The following is a 16,094-nucleotide window of genomic DNA, read 5'->3' on the forward strand; positions in this document are numbered from 1 at the left end:
GTCAGGAGGAGCACATCTCCTTTGTCGTTATTTGCATTTCTACTATTATATAACAGATAACCAGGAACTGTTAGGTGATGAAATTACATAGATTACATTGTTCCTTACACTTAGAATTCCATAGATCAGATATTCTGCAAATTCATACCTTACCTGATATGGAAGCCTGGACTACCTCTTACCAATCAGGCTCCCATGGTTTCCAGTAGCCTAAAAAGGTAAAGGGGAAGTGAGGATTCTAGGGACTAGGAAAAAAGGAACTGAGGAGTAGATGGATTATAAATCCAACCTCTTACCCCAATATTCTTACTTCAGACAAATTCCTTACCCCTATTTTTTTCTTTTATTTTTTATTTTTGAATAATTACAGATTCATAGGAGTTGGCAAAAAAAATTGTGTAAAAATATATACCCTTCACTCAGCCCCCCGCCCCATAATCGCATCTCATATAACTATAGTACACTATCAAAACCAGGAAATTGGTATTTATGTAATCCATAGAGCTTATTCAGAGGTGAGGGAAAACATTAGAATACAAAGAATATATGAAATTATCAGGGAGTACCTATATACTGGAACTTCTTATAACTATGCTTTATGAGAAGAATTTTATAATGACAATAATAATTGTTACCACATGTTGAGTACCTACCATATTCTAGGTCTAGGTGTTTTATTTATGATAAGTATTATTATCATTTTTATTTGTATTACTACTCTTATAAATAGATAACAATTATTGAGTAACTATGTGGTAGGCAGTCTTCTAAGCAAACGATACATATTAACTCATTGAATCCTCACAACAGGTCTATTATTACTCACTTTACAGATCAGACATTTGAAGCACAGAGAGGTTTAGTGATTTGCCCAAGATCACACAGTAAATAGAAGAAGTGGCATTTGAAATGGGACTGACACCAGAGCCAGCACCCGTGATTACCATGTAGGTACATAAACTTCAGTGTTCATTTTTGATATGAGGAACCTGAGGTTCAGAGAGGCTAAGCAACTTGCTCAAGACCCTACACAATTAACAAGTGCTGGAGCCCCAGTTTGACTATCTGCAAAACCCCCACCATTTCTAGTTGACCATTACTATGGACTGAATGTTTGTGTAGCCCCCCTCTACACCTCCCAACAAATTCATGTGTTAAAACTTCATATCCAGTGTGACGGAGTTTGTAGGTGGGACTTTTGGGAAGTAATTAGGTCATGAGAGTGAAACCCTCATGAATGGGATTAATGCCCATATAAAAATGGCCCCAGATAGATTCCTCGTCCTTTTGCCAAGTGAGGTTACAGTGAGAAGATGGCAGTCTTTGAGGAAGTGGGTTCTCACCAGACCCCAAATCAGCCATCACCTTGATCTTAGACTTCCCAGCCTGCAGAACTGTGAGAAATAAATTTCTATGGTTTATAAGCCACACAGTCTATAGTATTTTGTTATAGCAGCCTGAACAGACAAAACAATCATGTTACCTCCCTGGCCTATAACACATATCTCTGCTGGACTTTAGTGATATTGTGATTTACATGAAGAAATGCATATTTGGTTTTCCTCCACGGTTCCTGACACATAACACCTAAAACCTTTATAATTTCCGAAGTGATGAGTTGTATGAACATCTTTCTTTTTCAGCTCAGAAATAGTTTCAGAATAAAATTGGATGTCTTTTGTCATTCATAACAAACCCCTTTCACCCATATCTGAGTTTATGTTAATGTGATGACTTTTGGAAAGTCCCTAAGGATAGGGAGACTTGTTGCCAGGGGAAGTAACTAATAGGGCCTTGGAACTTTCAGTCCTACCCCTCTCTGATGTCTGGGCAGGGGAGAGGAACTGGAGTTTAACTCAATAGCCAATGATCTATTCAACATGCCTCCATAATGAAACCTACATAAAAACCCAAAAAGGACAGGTTTGGAGAGCTTCTATTTAGCGAACACGTGGAGGTGCTGAGAGGATGGTGAGAATTCACCACGACATGGAAGTTCTATGCCCCTTTCCCCATTCCCTTGCCCCATGCATCTCTTTCTGGCTATTGCTGAGTTATGTCCTTTTATAATAAACCAGTAACCCAGTAAGTAATCTGTTTTGCTAAGTTCTATGAGTTGCTCTAGCAAATTCATCGAACCCCAGGAAGGGGTTATATGAACCTCCCGTTTATAACTGGTCAGTCAGAAGCACAGGTGACCACCTGAACTTGTGATTAGTGTCTGAAGTGGGGCAGGGAGCCCTTAACCTGTGGGATCTGACACTATCTCCTGGTAGTATCAAAGCTGAGTTAAATTGTAGGTTATCCAGCTGGGGTCACAGAAATCTTTGGTGTTGGAAAAAACTACTATACATTTGGAAATCGGAAGTGAGAGTAATGCTGAGTAGACAGAAAACAAGAGTATTTTTTCCTAAAGAGGCTCTAAAGAAGTCCATCTCTGAAATGCCTAAGGCAGTAGTTTTCAATTGTAGAGGCCTTTAGAACCACCTGCAAGACTTAAAACCCAAATTGGCAGACTCCATCCCCAGAATTTCTGATTTAGTAAGTGGGACACATCATCTGAAGATTCAAATTTCTAACAAGTGCTCACTTAATGTTGATGGTATTGGTTCCTGAAATATACTTTGGGACTACTAGATCTGGTCTAACATTGCATGTAAGGTGGTTTCAGCCTAAGGTAAGGACAGAGTTAAAATAAGGCTAATGAGGCATAACAGTTATACTGTGTCATGCAAAATTTCAAAGTACTGTAAATGTAACATAATGGTTATATCACTCTTACTCAAAAAATGTACCGAATAGTTAATGTTTCAGGATAGACTATAATATCTAATTCCATTTTACTTTCTGAATAGATTTATACAATATTTTCCTGGGTCCCTTTTTGCCTCTAGTTTTTTTCTTGAGTATTTTCAATTAGCATTTTCTTGATATTCTTCTAAAAGACAGGCTCCATTGAGCCTTTGAAGTCTATCCTGAGTTCTGTGTTTTTAGCTTAAATCTCACATCCTCTGGCCTCCCTTGCCTTCTCTAGCTCCTTGAAGACTCAAGCCTGACCTAGTTCTTGAGTAAATACCCAAAGAGGCAAAGTGCATCTCTATTAACTGTTTTCCCTCTGCTCCTGAATTCCAGCCCATTTGCCAGGCATTCTGGTTTCCCTCTACCAACCTCTTGCCATGGGCCATGCCTTCACAGGTCCAGTCAGGAGTGTAGTCTCCTGCCACATCTGGACTGATCTCTTGGAACCATCTCTGATACCAACAAACAAAACAGAAATTCAGAGTTAACTTCTCTATTTTTAGTTATTCTGTTCAGGGGGATTACTTCATAAACAATGAAAAAAGAAAAACCTGTTAATTCTTAATTCTCATTTCTATAAGTGGTGCTACTCTGCCTCGATTCTTGAGCTGAAAACTGTGTATTTGATTCTTCATTCTTTTCTCTTGTGTTCCATTATCAATCAATGGCAAATTGTACTGAATAAATAGGATATCTTCCTGGTGTCTCTCATTTGCCTCCTCTCCATTCTCCCTGCTACCATCCTCTGCTCTGTTTAAGTCCTGTGAGAATTGTTTCATATTCCTGATGTTTCAGAGTTGGAAAAGAGCACAAATATTATCCAGTTCAACCACTTATTTTGTGCTTGAATTCTCACTTCAACATTCTCATCAAGTACAACACAATCATTACTGGAGAACTCGGTATTTCTTGAATCATAGCGCATTCAGTCTTCAGAGGATATCATTAGAAAGTTTTTCATGTCAAACACATGTGTGCATATATCTTTTAAAAGAAAATGTCATTGTAATATTTAAGGTGGAAGCAATTAAGTATCTATGGAGATAACAAAGGGCAAGTGCATTAAATAGAGCTCTTTTTGCATTTGCGGAAATGATAGATTCTTTCCATAATACCTTACACCTGGACTATGATTGTCCCATTTGGAAATTTGAGAATAGCAGTGTTAGTCAAACTAATGAAAATTAAATGTCACGAGTATGAGTGGTTTTAATAACTTTAATGAAGACAGAACTGATGCCCTAAGACAAATGACTTCCTTGTATAATCACATATAAGTAAGACTCTGATGTATTTCTTAGTTGTTTTTCTCTATTACCGAGCATAGATTATATGTGACATATGGTACCATGTATACAGATATAATTCTGGAAAATGAATTAAAAAATAGTGCAAGATTGTACATTTTAAGGCACAGAAAGTAATCTTGAAATACACAACACCTCATAGGATTTATCAACTTTCTGTTTATACTTCTGTCACTATGTTATACAAAACCCTGAAGTCTCTTGGAAAATTTCTCACATAGTTTCAACAGATTCTCCAGATGCCTATGAAGTCAAGGTCTATAGCTCCTGGTGTGTCATTTAGACTTAGTCACTACTCATTACCTTATGATGGACTTCAAAAAATTCTTTAGCAACAAATCTTTTAATGTTTTTCTCATCCCTTCCCCACTCATTTGAATCCTGGAAATCCTTGTCCTTTCACCTTTGTGCTTGTCCCAACACTCATTAGACCCCATTAAAAGTTGCTGTCCTCATGACTAATAAAAATCAGAGCCTGGTAAGTGTTAGACTATCTTATTAAGAGCCCATTAGATATTAGAATGTCTTGTTCTCTTGCCTTTTGGCCACAACTCTAAGATCTGCCTAATCAAACCTTGATGTTCTACATGGCAGAACATAAGCTACCATGCTGATCCCAAATTGGACTTCCCAGGTTTTTAGTTCTTATAAATAGAAGCATCAGAGGAAACATTTAACTTGTAGACAGATCGAGTCAACTAATGACTAGTAATACTATTATTTGGTTATTCAAGGACATTATAGAACTATTTATATCAGTAGAAAAATATTGATTTCTTGGTGGCCTAGAAGGGCCATTTTTTTTTTTCTAGAGATAGGAAATTCCTATTTATAATTTTTGTTCTTATTTTCTTATACTTCTACTTGCTACATAAAAGGAGGAAAAATTACGCACCATTTATCTATCCTGATTTATCATGAAACCTCTTTAAAAGTAGTTAAAATTTGCACAGAAATCTCTTTTGAGAGCTGCACATTTCTGTCTCCTCGTTGAATCTGTCAGTCCTCTTGGAGGCACTCTCATGGCATGCGAAGTGATCCAGGGTACACTGGCAAATTTTTAATCTTAGCATTCTTTTAGAAATAATTTAAACACACTTTGGATTGCACGTATCACAAAATATTTCACTTATTACTATACCCAAAATAACAAAGTGTGTGTGTAAGGGTGTAGACAGCAAGTATATTTCCACCCACCCATCCATATACTACCCCTTAGTGTAGTATATATCCTAGCATTTACTTTGTTGTGTAATATATAGGATAGTGTAGCAAAAAACTAAGTGTATAATGTAGTACATAGATAGGGCCAGCTTCATGGACATGAAACCTATATAGCTACATAGGGCCCTACACTTAGAAAGGCCCCACACTTGGCTTAATACTCTGTCATCATCATCTTGAAATTCTTAATTTTTTAATGAGGGACTCCACAGTCTCATTTTTTGCCAGGCCTTGCAAATTATGTCGTCTGCCACGGGTAATGCAGCATATATCCTTCTAATTACCTACCCACAATTTTTTTTTGGCGTATGTTCTTTCAATCTTCAAAAAAAGTTTGTGTAATATATCTTTTAAATGTAAATAACATAGGATCATACTAAGCACACTATTCTGCAACCTGATTTTTCATTTACTATTTTAGGGATATAGCTTTCTGTCATTTATCTCATTCTTTGTGATGGCTGAAGAATGCTCTTTTTTATGGATAAACCATAACATATAATCTTCTATCAATGGACATATAAAGTCTCTTGTTCTTTGCTATGACAGAATAAACATCTTTGAATATACATCTTTGTTCACTAGGATAAATTTCGAGAAGTAGAATTGCTAAGTCAAAGGGTATAGACATTTACAATATAATAAATACAACCTGATTTACTCCTCAAAAAGATTATACTAGATTATACAAACCCTAAATCCCACCAACAAATTAGAAGCGCCATTATTACCCCACATGCTAACTGAGCATAATAATTCAACTTCCTCTTTGCCAATCTGATAGTGCCTGCTATTTCTAATGGCCTTAGCCTGAGTTATTAGTGCACTAGGATATCATGGATTCTGCTAATATGAAATGGCAGCTTATTGAATCAAACTTCAGTGCACCTATCAAAGTGAGTACTTTCTAGGGAGTGATTTTACACTGGCCTTCCTAGCCAAATAATTGAGCACTCTAAGCCCCCAACTTTTCTTTTAAAATAATGTCTTTGCCTTCTACATGTAACATTTAACAATGCTGCAAGTGCTCAAAGAGACCCTCAGGGACATTAATCTTACTATCTTTCTTCTTCTTAACCCCCAACTTTTAAAAACTTTTTATTTTGAAACAGTTTCAGACTTTCACTAAAGTTGTAAGAGAATAGTACAAAGAATTCCCATATACCTGTCACCCAGAGTCCCCAGATGTTAACATTTTCCCACATTTGTTTTCACATCCTCTTTTTCTGCACTCTTTCTTTGAGTGTATGTTACAGGCATGATGCCTCTTTACCCCAGATGTTTTAAGCTCATTCTCTTATATAATCACAGTATAATTACTAAGTCAGGAAAATTGGTACAAAATTGTTCTCTATAAACATTATTTAAATTTCATCAATTTTCCCCAATAACTTCCTTTTTAGAAAAAGAAGAAAAAAAATTTTTCTGGTCCAGGATTTAAACCAGAATCACACATTACATTTAGTTCCCCCACACATACTTTTGGGTTTTTTGGTCATATTTTTCTAGATAAATCATGCTGATGTTTTAGCACTGACTTAAAAATTTGATGTAGCTTTTTTTGATTTTTATATGTTTTAAAGCAAAGTTGCTTAAAAAGGCAAAAATATGATCCAACAGGTTAAAGAAGCATCACACTCTTACTATAGGTAATAAAAATTTGAAGCAGTAAATCATAAGCTATAAAAAAATGAGAATTTAAAAAACGTTTAAAAATGCTCTCAACTTTCAAGAAAAGTTTCTTCAGGGTCTTTCTAAAAAGAGTGTTTGCCACCTTTGCTAATGGTTCCAGGTGTTGAGAAAGTCCTATTTGATTATATACAAATAAAGTTACCTCTAAGTTCTTAGAAAGCCTAGGGAGGGGAAAAAGTGAAACAAATGTAATGAGAAATGACTAAACACCAGAGACAAGGGCATTTGTGTCTTCAGTAGGATCACAAGGAACAGCTTTCCTTTCTCTTTAATCTTTTATTAATAACTAAAATAGTATGAGGTATGTTTATTGGATCAATTAAAGCTTTAACTATAGTTAGCTCTTGAATAGACTTCCTGAGGCACTAAAGATTTCAGATAGTGGTGATCAGCTGACCTGAGAGTTTCTGCAATTTAAAGATGAGTTCACAAAGAAAATGCAGATGGATATATTACTTATTAAACAGATTTAAAAAGTGATCACTGAGTGTCAGTGTTTTAACCACATTGAGTGAAAACTCATTATCCTATTACATTTTCTATTTTATAAATGGGAAAATGAGGCACAGAGAGGCAGAGCGATTTGTCTAAAGTCACACAGCTTATGTGACTAGGAAACTGAGGATCTCAAGGGAAAGCCTACAAGAGTGAGTGGTTTAATCCCATGAACTCTCAAAACTGAAGTGAAACCATCAGTTTCACTTTAAGGCTAGGGCCTCACACTAAGGAGAAGTGGCTGGGAGCACAACAAAAATTTAGCAGGACAGAGCCAGCAAAGAAGGAAAGAGAAGGTCCAGGCTAACACAGAAGAAGAGAACAGTCAGAAAATCTCTCAAAGCCTGCTGCCATAAGTTATAAAATCTACCTGAACCAAGCTTCCTTCTTAAAGTTCAAGAAAACTAAATTCACACAAAAAATAAGTAAAATAATAAAAGCGTTCCAGAAATATGTGCTCAAAAAGGCACATCTAAAGCATTATATTATTCCAAAATGAACTAAAATACATTAGGAAAATTAATATAGGAAAGAGCAAAATAAATTAGAATTCAAAAATGAAGTGACAGAACTCAAGACAGAATTAGAAACCAGAACACTTAGGTTCCCAGCCTGGAGCCTGACTCCAGGGTTCGAGTGCTGAGTGCCACACCACAGCCCTCCCATGGCAGCTGCCTCCAGGTTTATTAACGAAGCTGCTGAATTTTTTTTACTTTTAAAAATGGCTTTAAAATATTTTAAAATAAATATCAAGTGATTTTAGTAAAGATGATTATTTTAAATGAAATATGAAAATTGTATAATTTTGTTGTATAATTGTATAATTCTCTTACTGTTTCAGTAGAGAATTATAATTTAGATATCAGGCCCTATAGTTTCAATCCAAAGACTGTGGTGCCTTACTACATTAAATGTGATTTTGTGAAAAGCGTGTAAAAAAATTTTTTTTAGAAGCCAAAACAATAAAAATGAACTTAATAAGTGGCAGCAAATGTCACAATATATTATGGAGGCATTATACTTATGTAGAAACTCACTCAAAATTTATTAGAGCAATCTTTTGTAATGTTACATTGTATTATTGTAAATTGGAAGTTTGCCATCATAAAGGTGTAAGGAATATGTTTGAGAGAAGGGTGCTGTTAGCAGAAGAATTGAATGGTAAACTCGGAACAGTCATTCTCAGAATGGGAGAGTATGTGTAATTTAAAAATGTATGTTGAATATGACTGTTGTTTTCCTAAGACAACTCAAGAAAATTAAGCTCGATAAAATCTGTTTAGTTGGTAGTTGTTCTACCATGGGAAGGCACTATAATGGAATAGGATAAAAACCTGATATGTAGTGACATAGACCCTAATGTGTGTGCATGTATGTGAATGTGTACACTGAAGGTGGATAGGTGCACACTAGGTATATTCCAATCACTGTAATAGATTTTCCAAACTATAGTACATAGGTCAAGCCCATCATGCTCTACTTGAAGGTTTTCACAAATCTGAAATATTAAGGCTAATTAAAGAGATACTTGGTTTATGTACAGAGGTTGTGTATTCTAGCATAGACCATCCTGTAAATTTTCCTACCCCTGAAATTTTTTTGCACAAAATCATCAAGTTAAATGAATGTTGAAAAGTTGTCGAGAAAAACGGATGGCTTTGTTAGCAAGTTGTTTTTAAGTTTTACATAACTGGTTCCGTTTCTATGAACTAATGTAGAGCTGAAGAAAAAAACATCTTTGTATCAGTTGTTGATGAATATGGATGTCCTAGGTTCTGGTGTGGACTTCTTCAAAACAAGTTTAGATCTGGACTTTGGAGCCCTAAGTGGGCCTACCTCACCAAGAATGGAAATGGAAGTGACCCAAAATTCTTTGCCCACTATTCATTAATAACTTAATTTACTAGTACAACTGAGCCACAGATGAGCACAGATGGCATTAGCCAATCTATTCCAGGGCTCGTTTCCAGGGTGAATTTGGACCCTGGACTCCAGGTGGATTTTGCCTATTTTGTTTCCTAGCACCTTAACCTCAATACCGCAGCCCTTTCTTACCCAGTTACTGGATCCTTTCATGACTTGTTCAGATTCTATGCCTTTTTAAAAAAGCATTTTCACTGCACATGGCACATTCACTGGAACTTGGAGGTTAAGAAATAAAAGACAATTTAACTAAATTCAACCCAGACCATTTTGTTTCTTTTAACAAAAATTGTTGAGATGGGATAAAAACATTTGATTAAAAAGAAATATGAATTTTGAAGACTCCAGTTCATTTTTGGTATCATGACTCTAAGAATACAGAGAATTAACTTGTTCTTAACTATATAGAGATTCATCTTTGTTTTTACATAATATAATAAATAGAGAATTTTATAGTAAGAATATCGGTAAGTTCCAAGGAACTTTGATGAAAGCACCAACTGTCTTTAAGGAATATACAAAAAACTGCTTATATAGTTTTTTTTTTTTTAACTGTAGCTAACTTTTTGTTTTTAAAGTTGTGGTTTGTAATTATTGTAAGAAAATACATGCAAATAGTAAAAATACCTACAGAAAATCAAACAATAGGAGGCTATCCAGTAAAAACCAAATTTTCCAGATCTGCTCCCCAGTCTTCTACTTCCTCTCTGAAAAAGACAACAGTTTCTGAAGCTGAAGTTGATGAGCAGGTGATGAACTAATCCTGTTGCAACTCAATCTTTGCCTTTAAAGACTTAAAAAAAAAAAAAAACATGTTGGGCTATAATTCTCAGCACTGTTGGAAAGAGCCACACAGCATTGGTTTCCTAAGAGTCATCATTGGTGTTGCTTACATGTAAAGTGGATACGATCCAAAGTTTATAAACGATTGCACAATAAAAATTAGAATACCCTGTTGTGGATCACTGAATAGGTACTGCTCAGGTTACAATTTAACCATGCTAAAGAAACCAAACTATGGAAACATAGGGCAATAAGTGAAACATTCATCAGAGATTTGAAACAATTTCGTTTTAATTTATAGTTTATGGAATATTCCTCCTCCCCCAATGTCACAGAATTTGAATGACTGTTTAAAGTAATTGTTACCTTTGATAGAATACAAGTTTCCAAAGCAATAGATGTTTTCAAGATAGATTCATTTTCTACTTTTATAAACCTAATTGGAAATATTTACCTTTGTATTAGTCACTGTGCTCAAACACTTAACAAAAACTGAGATAATAAATCTGTGTTAAGTCACTGAGTTTATAGTAATATTGTTATGCAGCAATAGATAACAAATACATCTTGACTAAAATGCTTTTCTGACACACTTTTCCCAACCATTTATTAGTACTTTTCAGCATGAAATTTGGTCAAAGCTTTTTGAGAAAATAGATATTACAGGTTCCTCTTCCTACATATAATTATTTACCTGCCAAAAATGTCTAATCAAGTTGCCTTTTGCCTTAAGAAAACCATAAAATTGTTCCTTCTGCCCTCAGAGATCATATATATGTACATATTCAGAGTAATACCTTTTATAATTGATTCCACCAGTTTCTGTCTTAAGGAAATAGGGCTGAAGCTACTCCTTCCTTGATAAAAATCTCTCATGAATAGGACAACTCTTAGCAGAGTTAATCTAACACAATGTCATTTGTTAAGAATGTACACTCTAAAGATGTTTTTCTGGAAAAGATGTCTGAATGTTTGGTTCCATACTATGTATATTATATTGGAAGTATGAATTGGAATGTACCTGTTCTTAAAAGTGGCCAGATGTGTAGGGTAAGCTCTAGGTTAGCACCATCTGCTAGAAATATAATACAAGCCACATATTTAATTTTAAATTTTCTAGAAGCTACATTTAAAAAGTAAAAAGAAACAGGTGAAATAGATTTTAATAATAAATTTTACTCACCTCAAGATATCCAAATAGTATAATTTTAAAATGGAATCAATGTAATAAAATTAATGAATATTTTCCATTTTTTAAAACTGTGTCTTCAAAACCCCACATATTTTTTATACTCACAGCATGTCTCAATTTAGATGAGCCATGTTTGACATGCTCAGTAACCATATGTGCCTATTGGCTAGTGTATTGGACAGTACAGCTTTAGATAGTTACATGAGCATGTTAAACTACAGACATAAAGTCATCTACATAAAATTCTACTTGAGGTGGCCAAATCCTTCTGGATTAAAAATACATATTATACAAATGCATGTAAATATAATAAGATCTGAGGCATGGATCAAAGAAGAGAGCCATACTAGGTATTACGATTAAACAGATATACAGTGGATCCTTGGCATGTGCAGATTTTACATTTGTAGTATTACCTTGCCCAAGAGTGATTCTTGTAAATTTGCTACGTTGTGAATTTAAATCAGCCTGACTATAGGGGTCGTCCCTTGGCTGGTGTGTAAACCTGTCTGACGTCTCTGTGTCTGTATTTCTCTACTTACTTTGTAAACATTAATGTTCACTAAAATCCTAAAGGAGTCACTTAATTTTTACCATTTATATTTGTGGCATTTTATGGGAGAAATCACATGCATAGTGGAATATACAGACTTGAGGTCATACCCATACTAAGACTAAATCTTTCACCAATGTCAGATTTTGATGGAGCTCTGAGGGGTTTGTAAGACTAGATTGGGTTCTTCTGTCTGATTCCATTTAAGCAAAGTCTCCATGAAATTTTATGCTTCATTTGTTGAAAGTTTTCATGATAGGACATTGCAATTTTTCTTTTTTTCCCATGTATCCTGATGTTATTTGTTAATATTGCTTAACAAACCAAAGGGAAAATTCTCTTAATTTAACAGATTATTCCTTTTGGAAACTTTCCATTTTAAAGTTCTGTGAAGGAGGAATGAGGGACTTTTTACCTGAAGATATTTAAAGTACTCTTCCATCAGATACAACTGATTCTCAGTCATAGAGGGCGAGGATGTTTCTCAAGTATTATCCAGACTCATGGACCCACCTCTTTCTCCTTGATGTAGAAGAGCTATGTTATGAATATCTCTTAAATTTTTTGTAGTAAGTATATGGATGTTTATTATATTTTAAGTATGTTTTAAATATTTCATAATTTAAAAATTCTTTTTCAGGAAAGCTTGTACAACTTGTTCTCCGATTTCATTCTATTAATGCAAGGTTCCTGAACCCTTGGCACTACTGACCTTTTGGGTCAGATAATTCTTTGTTATTGAGAGCAGTCATGTACCTTATAAGATCCTTGGCCCCTACCCACAAGATGTCAGTATCTCATGGTCTGTCATTAATATTCATTATATTAATATTCATCTGTCATTAATAAGTCATTATATTACTTATTTTGGGCTCTCATCACCTCTCACCTAGACTCTGCATCAGTCCCTGAACTGGCTTATGTATCCAATATCCTAATTTGATAATACATCCTCCTCATTACCATAAAAAGAACAATACCTATAATTTATTTAGCCTCTACTATGTGCCATGCAAATATTGAGGATTTCCATTCGTCAACTCTTGTTTGACATGATAAAATCAAGGTACAGAGAAGCTAAATGACTTGTCCCAAATGACACTTCTAGTGAGTACAAGACTAGATTCAAATTTAGGTCTGCTTAACTTCAAAGCCTGTGATTTTTAGGTTATCACACAGCCTAAGCATGACATCTTCCTAAAACATGAATGGAACTTGTTCCTTCCTTATCAAACATTTTTAGTGGCTTCCCAATGCATTCCTCAGGCAATATGATCTGTCCATTTCTTTGGTCACTCTGCTCCCATAAGCATTTTCATGCACACCGTATTTTTATCTCGCTGGGCGGAGACCATTTTTCCAAACTTGCATGCATGTTCATATTTTCATGCCTTTGCCCATGCTGTTTCCTCAACCTGAAATGCACTTTATTTCTTTTTCTTCTCTAAAATTTTAATCATCTTTCAAAACCTAGCTCAAAGTGTGTGTGTGTGTGTGTGTGTGTGTGTGTGTGTGTGCGTGCGTGCGCGCGCGCGCGCGCATGAGTGTGTGTGTGTGTGTTTCAGGGAAAGCTTTCCTGATATTCCCAAGATGAATTGTTTCTTCTTCACTCCCATAGCACAATGCTTGTTATATATAGCTTTTATAGCATTCTGTTTTATTGGGAACTTTTCTACATATCTGTCTATAAATACTTGGAAGGCAGGGATCACTCTTATATGCACTCTGTCCCACTTAAAAAAGACTGAGGCAACTAGAAGCTTCCTTTTTTTAGCTCTGTATTTCCTAGAACACAACACATTGGAGTTTTTAGAAAACATATACACACACATGACTACTCAGTAAAAACAGATTGAATACATGGATAGATAAATAAATAAGAAAATGCATGACAAAATATTTATGATGATGTATTTTTCCTGACTATGTACAATATAGAAAGCTTGAAAAATACAGGAAAAAATAAGTAATTCATAGTCTCACCACAGCGATATTGATATTCACACCACAGAGATTTTGGAAAATATCCCTCCAGTTACCTGATACTGAGAAATGGCTTAGAAAATCTCCGGTAGGTGTTATTTGGTATAGAGCGGACCTAACGGGCAAAAGGCCACAGTCGTACAGATCCCTGTCCTTTCAGAGAAGCGTACTCCTATCAGGTGAGTCTGGACACATCAAGGACTGTATTGGTTCTTTTATGTATAGCCATAAATTCAAATCTACAAAAGTGTATGTAGTAAAAAGTAAGTCTCTCTTCACTTTTGTCTTTCAGCCCCCCAATTCCCTTTCCCAGAGGCAACCATGGTTATCGATTGATTTTATAGATTTTAAAGTTATGCTAAGTAATACTTATTTGAAAAAAATAATTTTTATACATTACTCTTATACCTTAGACATAAGCTATTAAAAATCTAACATCTAAATAATAACACTCATTTAGGTAGAATTACCAATAAATTGATTTTGTGAACTAGCAATTCTTTTTAAACACAGGTGAATGAATAGTCTTGAGGTTGCAGTAAATGTGCTGTATTTGACCATTGTGGTGATTTTTGCTTCTTAGTGACTTATTTCTGGTGAAAAATCTGGGCTTCTGGAGAAAAATCACATAACCATGTAATTTGACACTTTCAAAACTATCCCCAAATCATTTTTTGTTTTCTAAATCAGCTCTCTCTCATGTGTGGCTATTTTATTTTATTTTTATTTAAGTATAGTTGACATACAATTATATCAGTTTCAGGTATACAATATAGTGATTTGACATTTATATACCTTATGATGTAATCACTACACTAAGTCTAGTAACCATCTGTCACTGTGGAAAGTTATCACAGTATTATTGACTGTATTCCTCTCTACCTTTTCATCTATCCCCCTTCCTCCCCTCCCCTCTGATATCCATCAGTTTGACCTCTGTTTCTATTAATCTGTTTTTGTTTTGTTTGTTCATTTTTTCTGATTCCACATATAAGTGAAATCATATGGTATTTGACTTTTTCTGATTTATTTCACTGAGCGTAATACCCTCTAGGTCCATCCATGTTGTCACAAATGGCAAGATTTCATTCTTTTTTATTGCTGAATAATATTCTTTTTTGTGTATACATACACATATATGTATTTGTGCACATACACACATGTATGTGGCTATTTTAAACCTTTTAAATTCCTCAAATCTCTGACTCTGTAACTTTCTTCCTCGCTTTCAACAGATGACCTTGCCTCTGCTTCACATGGGAAAAGAAATTATTATCAAAGTTTTCTCATACTGGCAGTGACTTTCTGCCAAGCAGATACATATGTGTGAGTTTTAGAAGGAACACCTCATGGTCTATTTTGTATGGAAGGAGATGTGCTGATATGTGGATCTGTATTGATTCATGGGCAGAGCTGAGTCAGGTAATGGAAAAAAGACTGAAAGATTGTGACAGAGGATGTGGGGAAAGAAGTGCATGGATGGATATCTTTAGATTGTACCCAGAGTACAGCAGGTCCTGAATAACATTGTTTCATCCAATGTCATTTTTTTTATAATGTTGATAAGATGCCATAGGAGCTTAACTATTCTTTATAACAATTAGCCTATGGTGAAACTGGTTTCATTATATGTTGTTTTGCTTAAACTCACAGAACCTATCGGTGACATTCTCATACTTACTGTATGAGAATAACTGTGTCCCATGTGGATGCTTGTCAAGGACTCCTGAAGAGGAGATTCTCAATAATAGGTGGACAAAATGGCCTTTCCCCAGCCAGGCATCTTAGTGTTTGTTCAACAGATTCATTTAAAAAGTCTCCACAGTGGCAGGGAAGGAGATTATGTAGATTCAACATCAACTTCCCGAATTGGAGCTGATTAGGTTGCTTCAACTTCTGAGTGCCGAACATACCTGCAGCAGCAACCAATAGCTCAGCCCTAATCCCCCTCCCCAGCACTGGAATATCAACCAGCTACCTAGTGGCAGACTAATTACATAGGCCTCTTTCTATCATAGAGAGGGCAGAAATTTTTTCTCATTGTAAACATATATTTACTATAGATATAAGTTTATTTTTCCTGCATGCCAAATTTTCACCTGCATCATTATCTATTGTCCTACTAAGTACGTAATTCATTGTT

The 16,094-nt window shown here is 35.1% G+C and overlaps 1 protein-coding gene across 9 annotated transcripts in view; it reads left to right on the plus strand.

Moving 5' to 3' along the window:
* Positions 1-16,094, plus strand: part of ARL14 (ADP ribosylation factor like GTPase 14) — a 121,059-nt gene that overhangs the window by 4,341 nt on the left and 100,624 nt on the right. Inside the window, exons 2-3 of one of the 9 annotated variants that reach the window (XR_002777620.1) lie at positions 12,353-12,537; positions 13,980-14,130. The exons of 4 other annotated variants lie outside the window; for them this stretch is intronic. The gene's annotated coding sequence lies outside the window, so the exon portion shown is untranslated. Of the gene's footprint in view, positions 1-833; positions 948-12,320; positions 12,538-13,979; positions 14,131-15,189; positions 15,374-16,094 lie in introns of those variants that run through there. 4 more of the 9 variants (XR_002777622.1, XR_002777621.1, XR_897076.2 and 1 more) reach the window with 4 other exon arrangements.

Source organism: Pteropus vampyrus, unplaced genomic scaffold, assembly GCF_000151845.1.
Source record: "Pteropus vampyrus isolate Shadow unplaced genomic scaffold, Pvam_2.0 Scaffold12, whole genome shotgun sequence".
Lineage (NCBI taxonomy): Eukaryota > Metazoa > Chordata > Mammalia > Chiroptera > Pteropodidae > Pteropus > Pteropus vampyrus.